A 23,208-nucleotide genomic window follows, 5' to 3' on the forward strand; every position below is an offset into this window, starting at 1 on the left:
GCGAATCAGAGGGGTAGCCCCCCCCCCAAAAAAAATTTCTTGGGAAAATCCAGGGCGTAGCCTGCCCAGGGGATCACGGGAGAGCATGCTGGAGGAGGCGCCGGCTCTGGAGGGCGCAGGAGAGAGCTCCAGCTCTGGAGGACGCTCTGGAGGAGCGGGCTCTGGAGGCACGGATACTGGAAGGTTGGGCGGAACCAGCGGAAGTTCAGGAAGGCTGGGCGGAACCAGCGGAGGTTCAGGAAGGCTGGGTGGAACCAGCGGGGTTTCAGGAAGGCTGGACAGGACCAGCGGAGGCTCTGGAAGGCTGGGCGGAACCAGCGGGGGTTCAGGAAGGCTGGACGGGACCAGCGGGGTTTCAGGAAGGCTGGACGGGACCAGCGTTGTTCAGGAAGGCTGGACGGGACCAGCGGGGGCTCTGGAAGGCTGGGCGGAACCAGCGGAGATCCAGGAGAGAGGATTGGGGCCGCAAACTCCATTGGGAGTGCCATGTCCATAATGTTAATAATCTCCATCTTGCCCGGAGACTCAGGTTTGGCGGTCATTTTGGCTGGGAACTCAGGAATTAAGGCCATCTCAGCCAGGAACTCAGGAATGGAGGCCATCTCGGCCGGAAATTCAGGAACGGCGGCCATTTTGGCCGGGGATTCAGAAACGGAGGCCATCTCGGCCGGGAAATCAGGAACAGAGGCCATCTTGGCCTGGAAATCAGGAACGGCGGCCATCTCGGCCAGGGAATCAGGAACGGCGGCCATCTCGGCCAGGGAATCAGGAACGGCGGCCATCTTGGCCGGGAAATCAGGAACAGCGGCCATCCTTGCCGGGAAATCAGGAACGCCGGCCATCTTGGCCGGGGATTCAGGAACGGAGGCCATCTTGGCCGGGAAATCAGGAACAGAGGCCATCTTGGCCTGGAAATCAGGAACGGCGGCCATCTTGGCCGGGGATTCAGGAACGGAGGCCATCTTGGCCAGGAAATCAGGAACAGAGGCCATCTTGGCCTGGAAATCAGGAACGGCGGCCATCTTGCGTGCAGATTTGGACGGTGCAGCCATTTTGCGTGCAGACTCGGGCATTGCAGCCATCTTGCGTGCAGATTGGGGCTTTGCAGCCATTTTGCGTGCAGACTCGGGCATTGCAGCCATCTTGCGTGCAGACTCGGGCATTGCAGCCATCTTGCGTGCAGATTCGGGCATTGCAGCCATCTTGCGTGCAGACTTGGGCATTGCAGCCATCTTGCGTGCAGACTCGGGTATTGCAGCCATCTTGCGTGCAGACTCGGGCTTTGCAGCTATTGTGCTTGAACACTGGGCGGCCGCCGGCGGTACTGGACTGAGGGCGACTATGGAGCTTTGGAGGATCTCAGGACGTTTGGGGCGTGGCAGGCGGTCTGAGATGTTGGATCGGTATGTGGCAGTTCTTGGCTTCGGGTGAGCTGGCGCGAAGTGGCGTGTTTCTGAGGGGGCTGGACGATACGTCTGATTATCATTCTCCATTTGTTCTACCACGAAATTTGAACAGTTTAAATAAAGAATGGTTAAATAAAGAACAGTTTAAATAAAGAATGGTATCCTTGTCCAGCCCTGACACAAACACAAGGCTGAGAGTGGTATCGGGCCAGCTCACCAGATGGTACAGCTCAATGAAATCTGCCACATACCATTCCAACTCTCGTCCGCCTTGCCGCAAACTCCATAGCCGTCTCCCAGCCGTCATGTTTTGGTCGGTCATTCTGTTACACTGTAGTGCTGGCAGACGAGACAGGAGACGATATTCCAATAACAAATACTTTTAATATAATTTTTCAGGAGGTATAACGGGAAACATCCACGCACATAAATCAATAACTTTAATGACTGACAGGGAACTGAGAACAGAGACAGACTTATAAACGGAACTAATCATTAAACTCAGGTGACTGGGATACAACAGTAACGAGGGCTAAACCAAATGATAACAAACTGACAGGGGGAGACAAAGGGAGAAACCAAATCAGAAACAGTGCAAAACCAAGACAGACAAGGATACATGTAACAGTTATAAAATCAATCTTTCTAAAAGTGTATTATTTACAATTAACCACGCAAACCATCCTATTCTCACCCTTTTAAAGTCTCAGACTCTTTTAAATATCTAGGGGTCACTATCACTAAAACCTTCTCTGCATTATTTAAAGAAAATTTCTTGAAGATATATGATCAGACCTTACAGAATAAAAAAAAAAATGGAAAAAACTGCCCATTTCCCTAGCAGGTCGCATTAATATCATCAAAATGAATATTTTACCTAAATTTTTATTCCTATTTCAGTGTATTCTTTTTTTTTATTAAGTTTTTATTATGTCTCCGCCTTCTTCATTTAAGATAACAAATCCTGTAGTAACTCATTCTTTTAGGATATGGACTCAAATAAGAAAACATTACAAATGGCAGGCGTGCTCTATTCAGGCTCCATTGATTGCTAACCATTCATTTCCATCCATATCAGATCTAACATTTCGTAACTGGTTTGAAAATGGAATTTGTTCATTTAAAGATCTGTTCGTAAATGGTTACTTTTCCTCATTTCAACAATTGCAACAGAATTTTAAGCTGCCAAAGTCCCATTTTTTTAGGTACTTGCAAATACATAACTTTATTAAAAAGACTTCCCATTCATTCCCCAAGGAGCCACCAGAATCACCAGTGGACTTACTGTTTTTGGATAACCCATCTGTTAAAGGTGGCATATCTATTATTCTGAAGAAACTCTCACAATTTGAATGTAATTTATCACTGGAATACCTACGTGAGGCATGGCAGAAAGATCTGGGAATAAATATTACAGAGGACCAGTAGGATGAAGTGCAAAAACTGGTGCACTCCTCGATATGTGCTAGACACGGACTTATACAGTTTAAGATACTGCACAGACTTCCTCTCTCTAAAGAAAAACTTTCTAAGACGTTCCCATCTGTGGACTCAACCTGTGATATATGCGGACTCGTCCACATATATCACAGGTCATTGGCTCACATGTTTTGGAAATGTCCAAAAATCATCATACTGGTCCACAATCTTTCAAATAATGTCAGATATACCTATATACCAAGTATACCTTTGGACCCAGACCCAATGTTAGGTTAAATATGATAACTTTATAATATCAAAGAGTCAATATTCTGTGATTTACATTTGTGATGCTTCTTGCACAAAGATTAATTCTTCTTAACTGGAAGCAAAAAAAAAAAAAAAAAAAAAAACCTGATTCATTTAATTTGGACAAGAGAGATCATGCAGTATCTTCAGTTAGAAAGAAGGTTTTCTATAAAGGATAAATCTTATAAGTTCTACAACACTTGGGGATGCTTCATAGAGTATTTTGAAAGTGACAAAGTATCGTTTCCATTTAAGATGTAGTCAATCAGAAACAAAGGTACTGTGAAACATCTACAACAGCCCCCCCCCCCCTTTTTTCTTATTTTATATATATATATTTTTTTATTGTAAGGTTTATTTGTAATGTAAGGTGCAATGTTCTTGCAATGTTTTATACATGTAATCTAATAAAATATGTTATTTTATTTTGTTCTCTCTAAGGAAAAAGAAAACAATAAAGAGAATGTTTAAAAAAACAACTTTTAAGAAGTACAACCAGTAAACACGTAAGCAGGGCTTAAAAACGGAAAAAAAATCCATTCGGTTCACTCCGAGCAGAATCGATATTATAACGTTTCTGTTCTTGCGTTCCTCATTAAACAATACGTTCCGAGAACGGTTTTCTAGAAAAAATACCGGTTAATAACGTTATTTTATTACACAGCACGATAGATAGATGGATAGATAGATAGATAGATAGATAGATAGATAGATAGATAGATAGATAGATAGATAGATAGATAGATAGATAGATAGAGTGTGCCTTTTAATAACATGTTTGGCATTATGTTTACAAATGATTAAACCAAATTCCGTGTTCGTGTCATTTGAACTTCTTGTCTTTAAAACCGAAAGTAAACGAGTTCACAACCAGGGTTTGAAAATTAGCGCGGTCCGAAGTAAGGTGTTAAAAAAATTGTGCTATATTAACACCCTCAAATGCACTACATATAGCCAAAGTCCTTTTAAGAATGGTAAAATGGTAAGATGGTATTCTATAGTCTTTGTCTGATATAGCCTAGCGTCAGAAGATTTTTTTTTATGAAAGTACAATGTTGCCAGATATTGCTACGAAAAACAAGCAGTTACAAAAAGAGAGAAAAAGATATCCGAAATAAGTTCAAAGCTTGTGTTTTTTAAACAAGATTAATATATCAGTAACACTAACGTTCAACTTCCCACTTTATAAACGTCCCAAAGTGTCACACTAAATTGGAAAAATACACGTATAATAGGTGGATCTGGCAACAAACGGAGGCTGCACACGCGCTCTCACTCAACGCGCTCTCAAGCCCCGTTCACTGCGCTAGCTTCTCGCATCAACATGAATTGCAAACACTCGTGTGATATGAGGTGGTTTAAACGGCTTAATAATCATTCAGAGAGCTTGGCATTTTATTTTTGAATATACAAAAATGACCAATGGCCGGACCTCGGTGACCTCAGCTGGCTACGGCCGTGCCTGGAAACGCGTTACAAATGAGCAAATCATTTTTTTAAAACAATTTTCTTGTTTGATAATACTATAGCGAAATAAGCCCCTTTAAGACCATCCGCTTCACATGAACGGCCCACACGGCTTAATCTGCGATAAAAACCTGTTGATTTAATTATTCCTTACCTAATATACATAGCCTATTATAGGCTATTTTCACTCAAACAAAAGAGAACTTAAAACAATAGACAATTTTAACTACAAGTTTTAATTAGGCTACAATAACTTAAACCTAAACATACCTTTGCACATGAAACAGTCAGGTGCTTGGTAACCTTAAGCTCGTCGCATCAGAAAGGGCTCTGCTTATGACGTCTGCTTCGCGGGCATTTCACGGTGTATGCGTCACCGTCGCATTTGCGCACACAATTTGAATTCATGTTTTTGGTCTGCCAAATTGATATAATAAAGAGAACGATAAAAATACCGTTATTAACCGGTTAATTTGGAATTTCTGTTTCTGTTTCTGTTCAGAACGATTAAAATTGATTTTGTTTTCGTTTTTGTTCCTGTTCCTGTTTAATGTCATTTGTTTTCGTTTTTCGTTTTCGTTCCTTAAACCGGTTCAGAGCCCTGCACGTAAGAATTAGAAGAGTAAACGGTAACATGGTAATTAAAATTACACTCTATTAATCTTTGTTAATGTTAGTTAATAAAAATACAGCTGTTCATTCTTAGTTCCTGTTAACTTATGTATTTAATGTTAACAGATGACATCTTATTGTAAAGTGTTACAGAGTAAACAAGAGTGGAATCAGTTAAAAGTTAGATTAATTTTGTGCTTCAGGGTTACCCCTCTGTTACGGACAAAATCTCAGATGTTTTCTGGAACTGGATCGCACTTCTTGCACAGCTCACACTCTCTTAAAGACGCCAGATGACCTTTGGCAATGTGTGGTTTGAAATGCTTCAATACTGCATTGACCTCTGCATTCGACCACGGTCGCCTTGCACCTTTGTTTGGCTTCAGTTTACCACCAACTAAGAACAAACAAGACAATACAAATGTTTGTCAAAATCACTAACTAGTTTTTGGTATTGTGCCTTGCAGGACACCTTTGAATAGAGAGTATCCCAAATTGAATAACAAAGTGTAATGTTTCTTATTAAAAAGCCAATCTGCAGCTTTTGTTCCCCTTCAGTCGAATCACTTCGACGTAACATTGGGATCTTGCTTGAGAGGCCAATCATCTCTGAGCCTTATTGAAAAGGCCAATGAAAATTGGCGAGTGGACGTGCGTGCCGACCACGCCCCAGTACATACGGGTATATAAGATGGCGGCGCGCACCACTCAGTCAGACTTTTGCTTCAGAGCCGATGCCTCGAGCTTCTTCTGACGCTACAAGGACGAAAAAAAGACTTCTAGAGTTCTTCGGAGTTCATGCTCCCTCCCGCCGGTGTGCTGCCAAATCTAAGAGAGTGATTTTCAAAAGAGCTTTATTGGCGGCCGCGGGTGTGGTCCCCGTGGGCAGCCGTTTTCACGGCTATAAGAAGCCTTCTGCGAGGAGCCCCGGCGAGTGCACACTGCCCCGCGGTTCCTCCCTGGGCAATCCGGGGTCACAAAAGAGCAATTTCTCGCGGCCGATCAGACGTTCTTTTCAGGCTCCAGGTCGTGCGTTTCTGGGTGTGGTAGTTTCCTCACTCCTGCGGACGGACATGAACGCTGCCTCACGTGCTTGGGCTTTGAGCACGCTTAGGCAGCGTTCACGGATGGATCATGCCCGCACTGTGAGAGCATGTCCATGGCCACGCTGAAGTCCCGCCGCTCGTTCGCGAGCCGGCTCCCCCCGCCTCCCTCCCGCGGCCGGCTGTTAAACCGTCAATGTTTTTCGGCCGCCGCAGGGGACCCCGGGCACCCCGGAGGTGAAGAAATCTGCTCTTTTGGGGGCGAGGACATCTGCGCAGGAACCAGGGAAGAAGGTAAGCGCTGCTCAATGCAGCCGGACTTTTCTCCAGGACGTTCATCCTTCTGGGACCAGTCCCCTTCCCCCCCTAGGCTGCCCCATCGTGGTCACGTCGGTCAACGTTCCCTTGATACCCCTGTCGACTCGGTTGGGAGCCTGGCTTCAGCTTCCCAGCCCCTCGCAGTGGTTGATATGGACGGTATGTCTCGGCTATGCGATTCAATTCGCCAGGCGTCCCCCCAGGTACAGAGGTGTGTTTCACACTACTGTTCAATCAGATACACATGCCGCTGTCCTGCGTGCGGAGTTTGCAGTCCTACTGGCGAAGGATGCAATCGAGGCTGTCCCTCCAGCCGAGATGAAGTCAGGGTTCTACAGTCCCTACTTCATCGTGCCCAAAAAGAGCGGTGGGTTAAGACCCATCCTGGATCTCAGAGCACTGAATCGGTCCCTTCTCAGGCTGCCGTTCAAGATGCTCACCACGAGGCACATGCTCACATGCATCCGCCCTCATCGACCTGAAGGACGTGTACTTTCATGTCTCGATTCTTCCTCGACACAGACCCTTTCTACGGTTTACTTTCGAGGGTCGGGCATATCAGTACAAGGTTCTCCCGTTCGGCCTGTCCCTCTCTCCCCACGTCTTCACGAAGGTCGCGGAGGCAGCCCTGTCCCCTTCTTTGGCAGGCAGGCTTTCGCATCCTCAACTACCTCGACGACTGGCTTCTCATAGCTCACTCGTGAGATCTGTTGTGCGAACAGAGGGACCTGGTGCTCCAGCACCTCAGCCGTCTGGGCCTTCAGGTCAACCGAGAGAAGAGCAAACTCTCCCCAGGGCAAAGGATCTCTTTTCTCGGTGTGGAGCTGGACTCGGTCGAAATGACAGCCCGCCTCTCCAACGAGGGCACATTGTCGATGCTGATGTGTCTGGGAAAGATCAGACACAAGACAGCGGTTCCTCTCAAAACATTTCAGAGGCTCCTGGGGCATATGGCAGCTGCAGCCGCGGTCCGTGGTCCGACCCTGCTTTCCTATGGCTGGGGTGCCCCTGGGACAGGTGTCCAGGCATACCGTGATCTACGCGGATGCCTCCTCCACGGGTTGGGGTGCTGTATGCAACGGGCAAGCAGCATCGGGCTCCTTGACAGGACCTCGACTGCAGTGGCACATCAATTGCCTTGAGTTGCTGGCAGTGTTTCTGGCCCTTCGCCGCTTCCGACCGGTGTTGCATCAGAAACACGTGCTTGTTCGTACCGACAGCACTGCGACTGTAGCTTACATCAACCGCCAGGGTGGTCTTCGCTCCCTTCGCATGTCTCAACTCGCCCGCCATCTGCTCCTTTGGAGTCAAACTTGGCTGAAATCGCTACGTGCCGTTCATATTCCGGGGGAACTCAACCGTGCAGCCGATCAGCTCTCACGGCAGTCCACCCACCCCGGAGAATGGCGACTCCACCCCGAGACAGTCCAGCTGATTTGGAGCCATTTCGGGGAGGCCCAGATAGACCTGTTTGCCTCCCCCGAATCCTCCCACTGCCAGCTGTTCTATTCCCTCTCCGAGGCCCCCCTCGGCAGGGATGCACTGGCACACAGCTGGCCCCCGGGGCTCAAAAACACCTTTCCCCCAGTGAGCCTCCTTGCACAGACCCTGTGCAAGATCAGGGAGGATGAGGAGCAGGTACTGCTGGTTGCGCCACATTGGCCCATCCGGACCTGGTTCCCAGAACTCATTTCCCTCGCGGCAGCCCCTCCCTGGAAAATCCCCTTGATGAAAGACCTCCTCTCTCAGGGGATGGGCACAATTTGGCACCTGCGTCCCGATTTGTGGAACCTGCACGTCTGGCTCCTGGACGGGACGCCTCAGACCTCGCTGGCCTTCCACAGGCCGTGATTAACACGATCACTCAGTCCAGGGCCCCCTCTACAAGGCAGGCTTATGCACTGAGGTGGGGTCTGTTCGTCGACTGGTGTTCCTCTCGTACAGAGGACCCCCAGAGATGCACGATTGCAGTTGTGCTTTCCTTCCTGAAGGAGAAGTTGGAGCGCAGGCTGTCCCCTTCGACTCTCAAAGTGTACGTCGCAGCCATCGCGGCGTATCACGATGCAGTGGATGGAACATCCCTAGGTAAGCACCCACTGGTCGTGAGGTTCCTCAGAGGTGCCAGGAGGCCCAATCCTCCCAGACAGCACCTCATAACCTCTTGGGACCTCTCCCTCGCTCCGAGGCCTGCGGGACGCCCCATTTGAGCCACTCGCCTCAGTCGAGCTAAAATATCTGTCACTTAAGACAGCGCTCCTGATGCCGTTGGCCTCCATCAAGAGGGTAGGGGACCTTCTCTGTCGACGAAACGTGCCTAGAGTTCGGGCCCGGCGATTCTCACGTTATCCTGAGACCCCGGCCCGGTTATGTGCCCAAGGTTCCCACCACGCCTTTCCGCGATCAGGTGGTGAACCTGCAAGCTCTGCCCCTGGAGGAGGCAGACCCAACCGCTGCGCTACTGTGCACAGTCCGCGCTCTACGTACATACGTGGACCGCACTTGGCCCTTTAGACGCAGCCAGCAGCTCTTTGTCTGTTTTGGAGGTCAGCAGAAAGGGAATTCTGTCTCTAAACAGAGGTTGGCCCACTGGGTGGTATTTATCTTATGGTATCTTGGTATCGTGGTATCTTATTTGTATCAGGGAGAGCCATGCCCCTTAGGACTGCGAGCCCACTCCACAAGGAGTGTTGCCTCGTCCTACGCGTTGGCTCATGGCGCCTCTCTAACTGATATCTGTAGAGCTGCGGGTTGGTCGACACCTAATACCTTCGCCAGGTACTATAACCTCCGCGTAGAGGCCGTGTCCTCCCGTGTCTTAACATAGACATCAGGCAAATGGGAGACCGGCTAGTGCCGGCTTGCTGCGCCATTCCTTCGGGATCCGTGTGCTATTTCCCAGCTGTTCCCTTAAGAAGCGAACCTGGGTCCTCCATGCCCCCCAGTCAGCCTAGTGCGGAGTACATACTGACTGTGCTCCTGCCGGGTCTCCTTCGCCCCGCAAGTTTGTGGCAAAATATCTCAGTATTTTTCCCCCGGTCAGCCAGAAGGCCGTGGTTTTCCTCGTGTATCCCTAGTCCCTGGATACATCGATTATTTACATTCCACATGTAAAATATCTCATGTGCTCCGCCCCCCCAACCCCTTCTTCAGTACAACTGGCATCCCTGTGGGGTCCCCTACTTCGGCCCCCAGGGCGTTGGGAAGGTTACGCTCATACCTGCCTGCGGACATGTCCGCCTGTCTGCACGTGGCGTAGGGCGTAACGCGGCGCCAGGTTCGTGGCCTTTTCCATGGGTCTAAGTTCCCAATGTAACGTCGAAGTGATTCGACTGAAGGGGAACGTCTAGGTTACGTAGGTAACCCTCGTTCCCTGAAGGAGGGAAGGGAGACGTTACATTCCCCTGCCACGACCTGTCGTCGTGCTGACACCGGGCTCTCCCGGCTCTTCAGCAAAAGCCTGACTGAGTGGTGTGCGCCGCCATCTTATATACCCGTATGTACAGGGGCGTGGTCGGCACGCACGTCCACTCACCAATTTTCATTGGCCTTTTCAATAAGGCTCAGAGATGATTGGTCTCTCAAGCAAGATCCCAATGTAATGTCTCCGTTCCCTCCTTCAGGGAACGAGGGTTACCTACGTAACCTAGACGTTCTTTCTGCTTTGTCTTTTAATTGTTTAATGAAAAGTCAATAAAAATCCATTATACCCTACCTTCTTTATACTGCGTTTAGAACGCCATGGCAAGTCATCTCCTCCGTAGTCATAAATCATTTCTTGACATTCACTTATGTCAGTAATGGCAAATAAACAAAGATGAGGTACACCACCCACCACAATTTTCTTCATCTTGGAATTTGATTTTGTGTCATCATTAAGTAGCCTTCCAAGCGATCCATCCTCTGCTGACGCATCAATGCTACAGGGGTCATAAAAACCAACCATTATAAATATCAACAAATATTACACTTAAGAAGATAAACCATAATTGGTAAGCATTTCAACCTGCTTCAGAGCATTGGTTTCAGGGTTAAGAAGGTGCAGATATATTTTAAGATGAGATAGCTGGCATAGTACCAAATGAAAATGTATTCAATATTTGCTCAACTTTTGTTTTTATTTGTTTTGTGTGATACGGCTACTCACCAGTAGTCATTTCCATTGTGCTTAAAAATATATGTGTATTCATTTTTTTTTTCAAAAGAGTGCGTTATCTTGCTTAAAACACCACGGTATTCAAGAATGAATGACCCTTTTGTAATAGGGCCTTTTGCAAACACACCTCGTCAAAATTAAGTATGGTAAACAGTTGTGTTATTATGCAAAACAATGTTTTAAAATTAACCACAGAGTATGTGTTTTCCCTTACAAGTTTCAAAGGGTAACACTGCAGTGTTTCCCACAGACTTATTTGTGGTGGCATATATATGCAAATTCATTCTCTGGCAGCAGGAGGTGCTGCTGAAGTGTATAAGGTTTTCTCTGGTAACAGCTATGCACATGCAGTGCTCCGCTTACAAACGCTGTTTTATCATGCATCGCATGCAAGATGAAATTAAAATTACATGAAGACATGTAATGAAGACAGTCGGATTCCTTCGGAAAAAACAGAGATATAAAAACGTCCACACCGGGTTTTGATTTTAAATGTGCAGTGCTCATGTATATTCAACGAAGTCAAAGTCTTTTGATTTTTTTTTTTTGATGGTCAGTTTTGATATTGTGTTTATTGATATTGCGTTTTTTTTTTACCAAAAAAATCCTCTATTGTGTGGTGTCTTTATGATTATTTAACTGCTCCTGATCAAGACAGAGCATCCCTGAACTTAAATCACAAATATAAAACATGTTTGATATTTAGGGTTGTTGACTGGGCTCCCTCTGACGCCATACCCCTGATAGCCAATGAGAACGAGCAAGTGACACTTACCGAATGTTGCATGCTTTTATAGCAAAAGCCTAGTAGCCACAAAACATGCCACAAAAGCAGAATTCATCCGCCATATTCGTTTTTGTTCTTTGTTTTTCACTGTGAAACTGAAAATGCACCAGGAGAGACAGCTGACAACATCGATTATCTTCCATTTGTTTTTCTTCTCTAGTTCTTCTCTTCTCTAGATCTTTCAAGTCTCTGTGAGATCTCGTGTCACTGTTCAATCGTTCCCACAATCAACAAGTGCCTGGTCTCATGGTCTGCTCAAATCATCTAGTGTGTGTGTTCAGAGGATTATAAGGCCAAAAAATCGAGTCAGTCCTCGCTGCAGCCTGTAGTGCGATGACATAGCTGGATCAGGTCCAATACGTACTGGACGTTGTACCGCGCATGCACGGTGGTTTGTTTGTTTGATATTTCAACATAAACAGTCACATGACTGAAAACAGCTTGATCTGACAGCTATGATCAGTTTGTATATTGAATCTAATGTTTAATGTTGTTTTTTTCCCATATATGTACATGCCCTGCTGACACTGGGTTCTGATTCAATTTGCTGATCAATGCAGATCACTGTAGAAAAATGAGTAGCCATTAAAGAAGGAACTCTTTCCAGTCAAAATATCATTAAGCACACTTTTTTTTTGACATCTGACAAGATTATTATTATTTTTTTATTGGTGCTGTTATTATTTTTCCATTTCCCTTGAATGTGTACTGGTATTCCAAGTATTTTACATACCTTATTGTATTGTAACTTTAGGATTAAAATGACATAGAGACATATTTTTAAAATGACACATAAAATGACATATTTTTGCTTCCACTCAACAATAAATATAACCTGAATAAAATGGCTTCATTTTAATATGTTGTTTGTACACTCACTGAAAATAATACTTGACAAAGATCCATTAAATTAATCCATTAAATTTAAATTAAAAAGCTCTAAATTTATGCAATTTAAAACTTTACAATTTTAACATTTTGCAAGTGTGTAGAGAGCATCACAACTTAAGGATCACATTTGTGTAAATTATTATTCATCAATTATTACTTATTAATATTCATCACTATTAGTACACAGGTTAGAATATTATTACAATACAATATTGTCCCTTTAAACCAGCGCATTCTTATTATATTCAGAGATCGCTACTGCGCATGACGTCGGCAAAACAAACCACCGTGCACACGCCTAACAACATCCATTATCAAAAAAGATCAAATTAACGAATATTTTATCATTAACCTACTATTACTACTTGCAAAATTGCATATCCACTCAACAAAATCCTTTATTTATTATTTAAAAAAAGAGGTTCAACAGCATATCCAAACTATTTCATCATCCAAAAAACTATCAATTTGTTTCATCTTTTTAGTTTTTATTGTTTAAGGTTTTGTTTTGTATTTATTTATTTTTTTATTATATACATGTATAATGCTGACATCTTTGTACTTTTTTGCTTTGTACCTTGGCAATAAAAAAATAAAATTAAAAAAACGTCCAGTACGTATTGGACCTGATCCAGCTACTTCATCGCGCTACAGCCTGCAGCGAGGACCTCTTGAAAACATCAGCTGAAAGTCAAGTCACCTTTATTTATATAGCGCTTTTAACAATACAGATTGTGTCAAAGCAACTGCACAGTATTTAAACAGCACAATAGTGTGTAGGTAACGCATTATTGTAAACAATCAATTAGAAATCAAGAAATCACAATAGTATACAATATCACTGGAAAATGTCCCCAACTAAGCAAGCCAGAGGCGACAGCGGCAAGGAACCAAAACTCCACAGGTGACAGAAAGTGTCTTCAAGTCTGTGGCTTACCATGGTTTTAAAATCGGTTAAGATTTGAAAATCGTCTATTGTACAGCCAGTCTAAGCGTATCGATAACGACTGGTACACAGATTAATTTGCATTAATTGTGCTTAATCACACTGGGTCTCATTTATGAGACAAACGTGACAGAAAATTGAGTTCATAGTCGTTTCTAGGTAAAATTTCAAATTTACACTGTAACAAATTTCTGTAGTTTTCACAGCATTATTACTGTAAAATAAACAAATCCATACTGTAAAATATGTTTACAGTGTATTGCTGTAAATCTATAAAGCATTACAGGTAAAATTACATTGGCGGGGAATTTTACAGTAAAATGAGACATTCCTGTAAATCATTTTACAGTTATTCTGAGCGGGATTTTTTCCTGAGATGGTCAAACGGACGGGGGCGCACGTATTTTTTTTTTTTTTTTTACAATTTTACCTCAGTAAGGTAAAGTTACTCTTTATTTTTTCATTATTTTGTCTTTGTTGTTATATTTTCACTTTTCACTCGCAAAGTAATGTCTCTTTAACTTTCAGAGTCCACCTTGAGAGCGTGAGAGGGAGAGGTGGAATACGTTATCCACATTAACGGTAACGCCGGTTTCACACTGCACGCGTAAGCAGGGCGTAAGCAGCGCGTATTTTTTTCGGCGCCCATGTTAACAGATTAGAGCATTCACACCGCACGCAGGGACGGCGCGGCAGCGCGTAGCAGGAGCAGAGCAGAAGCGTCAGTGCTGCGATCGTTTTGGCGCCGACTCTATTTTTGCTGCGCCGCTTACGCTGGGTTAAAGCCACAGTGCATCGATCTTGATCAAAACTGGCCTGATTAACACGAAAAATAGAAATTTCACCATAAAATCATGTATCACATGTAACACAACCACAGTTTAAAAGGCTCACGAGTAAAAATAATGTTTTTATTTTATTTATTTTTTCAAAATAATATCTAGTTAGCCTACTTGTTCAAAACAATCACTTTAGCAAATATTGTACTATTTTCTGCTTGTTTTGATATATACAAGAATAAATAAATGTATACTACTGCCGTTAAAATGTTAATATAAAACATTTTAAAATACAGAAACAAAATTATTTTTAAAAGTGAAGATTCTGAAAGTATTGAAGGAGATCCTATAATAATTTTATATAGATTTACAGTAGTAACAACAAATTATATTTTTTATATGATATGTCTTATCATGTTTTTAAATATGATGGTTTCATTATCTCAAAGTTGGACAACCACCATAAAAAATTTGATATATAGCATACGAGTCAACAAATGTAAAAGTCAGTCATCTATTATTATCTTGTAAATTATTGTGCCTTTAGCCCCAACAGCCGGGGCGATTAGTACCCCAAATATCATACTTTTACATATTCTTTTCGTTATTGAAAAACTGTTGCTTTAATTATCTTAAACCAAACTGGTAATCATTAAGACCTTTCAGATCTTTGTCTAAAAATATATTCAATATTTTTGCGTTTCTCATTTTCTACTTAAATATAAAACATACAACCATATCACAATTCAATGCACATGACAGACAGTTGTCGGAGAACACATGAAATGCGGGACCGAATGAACGATACTCGTCTATATTTGCAGTACACAAGCTGCGGTTCAGCTGCGCGCAACAAACGCTGCCAGTGTGAAAGCCCAATGGATGCGCGCTGCTTCTGCTCTGCTTACGCGCTGTGCACGCGCTGCTTACGTCCTGCTTACGCGTGCAGTGTGAAACCGGCGTAAGTGTTTGCATATTACTAATAAATGCATTAAATTTTTATATATTTTCATGACTGACAACATTTTATTGATAACGGCATTCGTTTGGTAAAGGACTGCTGGATAACAATGAATCTGGAATTGTGTCTGTGTATGTTTGTGGATTAAACATTTGAAGCCTCGTATTCAAACGACGGCTTTTCTCTTTCTTACGGTAAGAATTTAAAACTGCACGCCATTTTTCTGGGAATTATGTCTTTTTTTATCACACAAGGCGTCAGTAACGTTATATATTTGTTAAAATGAGTTTGCGCCGAGTAATACCACGTGGGGACTAAGGCCTTCACAATCAGGCAGGCGTCAGGTGAAACCGCCTTAAAGTATTGGATTTGAATATTTTACAGTGATAATGTGAAACTACATAAACTTGTTACAGTATTCATAAATAATAGGCATCATATCTTGAAGGCTTTGAACAAAACGGCCTCCGAATGAATCATTAGACTGTACTTTGGTTGCTACCATATGTCCATATTAGACTGAATAAGGTTTTATAGATAAAAAGGATTTACGTGGAGAACAAAACGGTTCGGGTCCAATCATTTAAAAATATATATTGTTAGTCCTGGAAAATGAATCGTTTTCATAAGGAATGTGGAATATTTATTAATTGGTAATGTTATTCACGCAACATAAACACCTAACGTTAGATAGCACTATGTTAAATGATATGGGTGTGTTGACATGTCCAGGATCAACAGATATGCTAAGATTGTAAAAAGAAATTTATTTAAAGTATTGGTTTCTGCAGGCCGGATTAATTGGTGTCCCGAAAAGTAGGGGGCTTACTAGTGATGGGCCTTTTTTGAATGTCCAGTCATGCTTGCGCAATTGCGCATTTGCTAAACATACTATAGGATCTGTACTGGAATTAGTTTACAGGCTGTCACGTGATGAACGAACGACTCAAACCCGAAGACTCGAGAGATGAACAAACAATGAATTGATCTTTTTCTTATAGCATTATTGTTTTGTCTTGTTTGTAGTGTGATTAACGTCTGTGTAAGCAGTAGATGTGTTAGGGAAGTAACACGTAGCATTTTAATTATATTTTGCTTAAATCACTCGGTAAAATGATCTGAACTTCCCATCACTAGGGCTTACCGAAATGTTTCTCATTAGTCAATTTTACTCTTGCTGGCAACTGCTTTAGCCAATCAGCGTTAATCATACAGATACGTCATTTTGTTTAAACCGGAAAGAGAAGCGGCGGTAAGTCGTGATGATGTGTGTGTATCACAAACTTTTATCTGATTAAAACAAAAACTTGTAAACATGTGCTTTTCTTGACAACCAAAACAGTGTATAAACTGTGTGTTTGCTAAAGTAGGAAATGTCAATAATACAGAGATGTATACTGCCCCACAAAGGCAAAAAACCTTAACTCACTAGAGTGTGGAACTGAGAAAAATTACTTTAAAGATTTTTTTGTTGTCCAGCCAAATTAATTATAGCTAGGACACTGTAAATCTGGCAATTAGATGTTTTAATAATGCAATTTATCTTCATAAAAAAATCTTGAGCTCAAACTTGACTTTTGACCCCTATTTTTAAGTTACTGTCCTCTGCCTTTGAATTGTTTGCAAAAAGTGAGACGTCGTCCCAAGGCAAAGAGCAGTAACTTCCACACTATCGGTATTCAGTTGCTGATCACCATTTACAAAATCATTAGTAACAACTGTATAAAATCTATAGAGATCATGGCATTTATTTTGGATGACTGATAATTACTTATAGCAATCTACTTATTGCTATCCTGTGTTTTGGTTGCATTCCGGTGCCATTATTAATACATTAGACATGAAACAATACTTTGTGGTAAAGAGTATTTTTAATTGGTGTGCATTAACTAACAGGTCGACTGCAGACAGGTCACAGTGAATTACATTAATAAATACAAGATTTTCTAATGAGTAAAGATCTTCATATTACTAATGAATAAACATAATGTATTTAATAAATTTTTTTTAAAATGTATTTAATACTGCAAAGATATAACAAATCATGTACAAGTAATTAAGTGAACTTTGGAATCCAGTAGGTGGTGCTAAGTCACTGTTTTAAGTGAGACATCGAGTCATTTTTTTAACACAGCAAATCGCTGTATTCATGAATGGCTAAATGAATCATTGACTCACGATTTGTTCAGAGTTACAGATTCATTCACAAAAATAGCCTAGCTTAAAGGAAGTCTTGATTGATGTGAACGCCAACAGACAGGAATAATGCCTCAGAATTCTTGTGGATTAAACATCTCTGATGACATTCATTGCCATGGATTTTATTTGGTTACAAGAAAAGGTAGGATATGGCTTTAATTGTGAAGTTCACTGATTTTATGTGATCATGCTACATGCTATGCTGTCACGGCATTCGTGTCGACTAACGTTAATTGGTAGCCCTAGACTGTTGAATGAAAATGAATCATGAAAATACAAACTTATTGCTGGCAATTTATCTAGTCTTTGCTTGTTTACAGTGCTTTACATGGTGCAGATTGTTATCATAAATTTATGCTATAGGCGGCTAGCAAGCTAAGTAAAGTACATTGCGATCTAATTCTTTTGTCTAATGCTTGATGTCTAAAATCTTTTGCATTATACAATTTCTTACCTTGAGCTTGATGTCTGCTTGATTAAAAACAACCACTCTATCACAATATCTTTTATTCAGGTATAGTGTGTGTCAGAAGTGCTTCAGTGACAGAGTTATGACAGTAACGTTAGACAAGCAACATCGTAACTTGAACGCGGCAAACTTTATTGAATGGTACCGTAGTACCATAACTTAATTAGAGCGTTTCAAAACAAAGCCAAAGAGTGCTAACATGTGTTACGGTGTTCTAACTTCGTTTCTCTAGGGCTTTTGGAAGTTACTGTTAAGACAACGCATTATTTTCTCGAAAAAACAATGAAACTGACTCAAGATACTTATCCACATGATAAAGGAGGTGTTGAATATTCTAAAAATATCAATAACTAATTTTCGACCAAAATCGAAGTTACGGTCTTTTGCCTTTGCATGGCAGTATAATGTACGTCAGTATCACCCAGCCAGCCCTATGAAATGATCTCAACCCTGCTTGTCTGACCTCATTAGAATTACTCTATTTATATTCACAGTAATATAAGATCTGCATGGCGCAGCTGACACAAAGCAGCATACACTGTTTGCGTTCAATGGATATGGAGTGAGAAGATGATTTGTTGAATAAACTAGTTAGTTTTGTTTTCTTTTCGTACAAAAGGTACTCTCGTAGCTTCAGAAAAAATTACTGTTGAACTCCTGATGTCACATGGATTATTTTACCTCCTTTACCTTTATCTCCTTGCTGTGTTTCTGGATGTTGATTGTGTTAATTGCATTGATATCTTTGGAAAGGGTCAGAGAGCTGTCAGAATGCTTCAAAAATATCTTAATTTGTTTTCCGAAGATGAACAAAGCTTGAACGGGTTTGGAACGACATGGGGGTAGGTGAATAATGACTTTTTTTTTTTATTATTTTGGAGTGGAGTAACTCTTTAAGCTTTGTTTTGTAAGACAGTTTCAAAATTAAGTGAGTTATGCTTAAAACAAACAAAAATTTTAGTTATATTACTACGATTTTACTGACGATGCCTTCAGTTCGGTAAAGCACTAAAACTACTGAATAAAAATGGATGCAATTGTGCCTGTGTGTATCTGACGTTTCTGCGTAAACTGTTTCAAGACGCTTTTTTGTGTTTTTTTTCTTGCTAGACACCGAGCAAGAATTTTAGTAGAGCAGAAAGAAGACAGCAACAGGTAAGACTACACCACTTTTTTTCAGAAAATCATGTTTGTATTCATCGCACAGTGCATCCTCAGACCTCTGCATTTGTTGTCAGATATCAGTTAAATTGGTATCACGCCACAGACGTTTTTTTTTTAAGATTTATTTTTTGGCCGTTTTGCCTTTATTGTGATAGTACAGATCAGATAGGACAGGAAGCTAAGTGGGAGAGAGATAGGGGGCGGGATCGGGAAAGGTCCTTGAGTCGGGATTCGAACACGGGACGCCTGGAGCACAACGGCGCTATATGTCGGTGCGTTAACCACACGGCTATCGGCGCAGACAATCACGCCACAGACTTAACTGCATCGGTTCTCAGCAAAGCCACATCAGGAACTGACTGATGCCTTTTAACTATAACACTCAAGTAGGTTATTGGTGTGAATATATAGGGTAACTACATTCAGACTATGTGCTTGATCACAGTTGTACACGAGAGCAGGGTTTGAAAAGTTGCTCGATATTTAGCATGTGGCATGTCCACAGTGCTTTTTGGGATTTGTAGTGCAGTGTGGTGTGTTTGGACTAAAATGTGGGCCAAATTCGATTTAAAACTTAAATCGTTGTGTGGGCCAGATAGAAGTGTGCAGTGGGCCTGTAGAGGGAGTGGAGCTTATAGAGGGATGAGCCAAAATGGATTCTGGTGTAAGTGACTGAGGTGGATAGAAGGGGGAAAACCCAGTGGAGCAGAAGAGGTGGAGAGTTGTTGAAAGCTTTAGTGGACCCAGAGGGATGAGTGACCAAGATGGAGATGAGGGGATGAAACTGATAGAGTGAGGCAGAGTCATGGATGGAGCTTGAGATGGGCATGGGCCACTTATCCATAATAAAGAACTGGATTGCTCATGACGTCATTACATTGAAGCCACCGCACCACCTTGTTGGTGTGCCCTAACATTCTGTTGTATAAAAGGGGTCATCAGATGCCTATTTTCACAAGTTGCTATGATTCTTTAGGGTTGTAGGATCTCGATCGAACAAAGCACCAAACAGAAATGGCCACATTCCAAAGAAACAAAAGGACCCTCTTTCTCAGCCACAAAATTGACACATGACCATCACATGATGATCACCAGACGCTAATTGTCTGGACCGCTTTTGTCGAGATCTGCGTCTTACGCATCCTGAGAGGAAAAACGCTCTTTGTCTCAGAGCATCCAAGGCACTTGATCCGTCCAGCGTGATTCACATGATTTTTCGGATTTCCTGTCCCCCTCCCCTCTGACATTCCAAACGCACCGCATGTCTCCACTGAGTACAATGCATAGACAATCTTTAAGAAATGATCAGCTTATTAGTATTACTATTAGAGCAAACAGTATCATATGTTTTCATATTTTCTTTTACATGCTTGATGTGTTTTATGTGATCATTGGAGTTTAATCTATGCATTATATGCCTTTAGAAAAGGAAGTTGTCAAATGTATTAGCATGCAAGCAATATACCACTATTTCATATGCATTGAAAGATCATGATGAATGCAGCTTGTACGAATGAATGAGAAAATGATATTGTGTATACTTTATGCATTGCAATAGTTTATTGAAGTTAATAACAAAAAGTGCAGAGAAATTCATATCCTAATAAGTCACGTACCAGAAGGAATTACAGGACGGGAAGGAGGGGCGAGACCCGCCCCTTTAGCAATGCCATTGGATCCCAGCACCATGAGGCGTGCTCAAGCGGCCTGTTTAAAAACCCATGACTCTAATAGTACGTTGCTTTTTGCTATTGCCATTGCTTTTCGCCATCGCCTTTCGCCGTCGCTTTTGGTCTTTTGCCTGCCGTGGTTTGAGTGCTTTTCACCTGCGCTCGCCCGCTTGACCAAGCACGCGATTGTGCCCTCAAAACTTTACAGAACAAACTGAAAACTTCGCGACTGCCAAACTCTTCAAAGTCTCGCAACGCAGAAGAGCTCTGAGCGCGTCGAACCGCGTAACCAGGCAACCGAAGACCGGCTCCAGCAACCCATTCCCCACGTCGAAGGATCTCCCAAAGTACGTCATCGACCAGCAACCAACCAGAACTTTCGCTCAGACGAGCCCCCGGAACCCCCGTTCCCGGCACAAACGCAAGTAACAAGATCTCTCTTTACTTCGCTGAAACTGGTGCAAAATACTCCCTAAGTAGTTAAAAGCTAAGTCTCTGCTTTTGTGATTTTCTAAGGTTGTGATCTAAGAACTAGTTAAGATACTAGAACATTTGGGGTTCTCTTCAACTAATTTCTCATCCCCGGAACTGTATGAGTGTGAGTGTGAATGTGTGTGTGTGTGTGTGTGTGTGTGTGTGTGTGTGTGTGTTTTAGTAGAGATTAGTTTTGTGTCTTAGAGTAGTCAATAAATCATTGTTTCATTTAAAAGAAGTGTCTTGAATTTTATGTTCACAAAAGTTCTATCTGTGTTTAGATCAAGCTACCTCAGCTTTAAAATTTCCTAACGTAATAGTTTGGTTTATTTGTGATCTTGGCCAGGAGCATAATATAAACCTTTTTGAGTTAATACAGTATACCGAATTGACCACTTTGCGGGACGAATGGTTAAGAAGTGTAATCTATTAATTCTGAATCAATTTAATCAAGTCTCGAATCTTTCGATTCGATTCCTTATTTGAATCATTATAAATTTGAGCTAATTAATCCTTACAGGGTCTACATGAAGAGTTTATAACAGGGCTATTCAGTTAGATTAATTCGAGGGCTGGGTTATTAAACTGAACATTTTAAGGGGGGCAATGAAATGAAACTAATAAAATGAACTAATATTACCAACACCAACATCTATAAAAGGTTATCATTAGTACTGTCTGTTAATAAAAAAAAATAAAAATCACAATTTTTTCTGTAATTAATCATGATTAATTGCATAATAATATATTTATATTGTCATAATTTCACACTAAGCCTCCAAATTAATGTAGAAACAAAGATAGTATATTTTAAAAAAGTATTTAATGGCATATTTTTAGCAAGTAGCCTATTACTAATGAAGTATTGATACCAGTACTGCTGGTGTTTCTATTAAATGCATTTTCCCTCAATTCCACCTATTAATTATAGCCATTCAACATTACAGTATAATTGAAAGCCATTATTTTAAACATTTAATAAGCTCTGAAATAGTGTTGTCAAAAATATCGATATTTCGATAAATATCGATACTGAAATATCTGAACGATACCAATACTAATTTCCCGAAGTATCGATACTAGCCGAGCTATCACTTTCACTTATCCACAGTGGCGCGTGACTGCAGTGCCTGTCTCGTCTAGGCTTGGGGGGTATCCAAAATTTGATACCGTCAAACCTCTCCCTATTTTACCTCGGTATACGGTATTACCGTGAATAATAAAAAAATTATGACGTAAGGCTCAGACAGCATCACCAAACTGTTGGCTTGTGCCTAAACCGTTCAGAAACTGAACACTACTGGAACAATAACAAAATAACATGCACCAAAATATTAGCAACTTTTATTAGCAACAAATAGCAGTTTATAAAAAAATGCAAATACAACAGTCAAACAGAATTAAATTAACATAAACATGGGGTGCGTTTCGTAGAATGACATAACTCGCTGGTTAACCTCCATAGTACGATGCATTGTTGTGGAAACTAATTAGCTAGTCACGAGTGTTTCCTGAACATGGTCGCATCTCCGTCGTTTGAACCACATTAGTTCAACAATGTAGGGCTGTTGTTAATGACGTCACCGAGTAATAACTTTGGCTATTTAACTGATTAGAGATCTCAGAAATGCAGCTATATTGAACATGGCACCTAATGACTATGAATCTGAATTGTCAGGTTGAAGAATGCACCTGCACATTTTCACTTCTTTCAAGCCACTGTGAACATTTGAAGATGCATATAAGGGATGGTAAAAAGATTGTTTGCCCTGTCAGCACATGTCAGAAGCGATTCAGAGTCAGATCTTCATTCACTTCTCATTTAAGCAGAAAGCATGCAAAGCAGTTGGCAGCTTGTAGAGATAAATGTGTGAACAATGAAGATGCAGTTATGCATGCTGATGCTATGGATAGGGAAATTGATGGCATGACAGAGACTGTAGAATTTTCTGAGGGCTATGATTTTCCTGTTGATGCTGAGAGAGACATTTTTCTTACCAATTTGGCTCTTTTTTACCTAAGAATGCAAGCAAAGATCCTTTTGCCTGCTTCTACAATATCCGTTCAGTGTCCATCATCTTATATCAAGATGCATTTGAAGTAGTGAATCCTCTAGGATCTGGGAAAAAAACACAAGCTCC

Source organism: Garra rufa, chromosome 1, assembly GCF_049309525.1.
Source record: "Garra rufa chromosome 1, GarRuf1.0, whole genome shotgun sequence".
NCBI lineage: Eukaryota > Metazoa > Chordata > Actinopteri > Cypriniformes > Cyprinidae > Garra > Garra rufa.